We start from the raw sequence: 1,540 nt of genomic DNA, 5'->3' as shown, positions 1-1,540 counted from the left end.
AAGATCTTCCGTAACCAAACATCCTCAAAATAGGCCATACTAGCTGCAATGTATTAGGCCTCAGTGACGCTTAGAGAAATCAATTATGCTTCTTGCTCATCCAATAAATTGAAGTAGACCCTAATGACAAGCAACATATAGATGTGATTCTACAATCCACAACACTAGAAGCCCAGTCAACATTCGTATATCCATGTAGCCTCAAATTCCTGGCAATGTATCGCAGTCCATAGTTGATTGTGCCATAGAGATATCTCAAGAGATTCTTAGCATCAATCTAGTCTATGTGATTAGGCTCGACCATAAATTGACTTAACATATTTACAACAAAGCATATGTCCATATGAGAGTTTACCAAGGACATAAAGGCCCCCACAAGGTATCTATTTTCAAAAGGGTTTGCCAATTCGGCCCTAGAAGCTATTAGGGTCCCACCCTAACCCCCTTATTTATGTAGTAGGATCGAGACATAGTTATAGTTAAGTAAAGAGTCAATAAAGCCCATATTAATAATTTTATGTGGTTAACCCGCATTTAATGACGAAACCATAGTTAGTTGCAAATGGGCCATGGTATTAGATAGATGGTATTAATAAGAACCATGGTATTGCTCCATGGCATTGGATGTACGAATCATATATAAAGGATGGAGACTCCCTATGAGGAGCATTGTGCCTTATTTTGTAATCGAGCTCTACTCTATTGGAGGTTACCCCTTCGAAGAGGCAAGTGAACATTACTTCTTGAATAATAAAATACTTGTTGTTGTTTCTCACTGTTCTATGTTTTGGGTATATTTCTTTGCATATTTGGTATTCTATTATCTTCTTTCAGGTTAAGAGCATAACAAGTGTTATTAGAGCGCTTTCCAGGGCCGGTGGGATCTCCAATTTTTAGCAAAATTTTTTTTTGGCTAGAGACGTGTTCCGGCGTCTTTAAACCATGGCATATGTCATTGAGCGCATAAACCTACGGATTTGGGAAGGCATGCATGCAAGAAATACAAGAGGTGGTCACACTTGTTGGACTCCCCTGTAACCCCTATGGGTACCCCTTCGAGTAGTAGCGCATTAGACAAAACCGCGCACGAACTGTCTTCCAAGTACCCTCTGGGTATATTGGAAGCCCCCTAGCTTCTTTGAAACCTCGCCATAAAGAAACCGTCGGCCATCTCGTTGCTACAGTACACCAAGAATAGCACTCGGATAGATTACTTGCCCGTATGATAGGGTAGTCGGGTTGTACGGCTAAGGGTATGGTTGATCCTCCTTAGTTAGTGCCCTGAAACATTGGGTCGAGTACTACTGTCAGACCCTTATGTATATTGCGATCTATAGCACCTGACACTCCTCGAGACCATAGTTCCCTTCTCTATCTCTGGATCATGCATAATCTCTGCCAGATCAGATCTCGCAAGTGGGGGTTTTACAACAGCAGCCGCAATCAGTCCCGTCGTTCAGATTTATCAGAACAACCATTCAGATCTATTAGATCCATCAGATTCATAGCAGCAATCTATTCCATCGTTCAAGATCTCTCC

Source organism: Pinus tabuliformis, chromosome 1_1 (assembly GCF_031772625.1).
Source record: "Pinus tabuliformis cultivar Carrire ecotype Pingquan chromosome 1_1, CPIR1, whole genome shotgun sequence".
Taxonomy (NCBI): Eukaryota; Viridiplantae; Streptophyta; class Pinopsida; order Pinales; family Pinaceae; genus Pinus; species Pinus tabuliformis.
The sequence above is the reverse complement of the archived record's forward strand: the minus strand, read 5'-3'. Positions refer to the sequence as shown.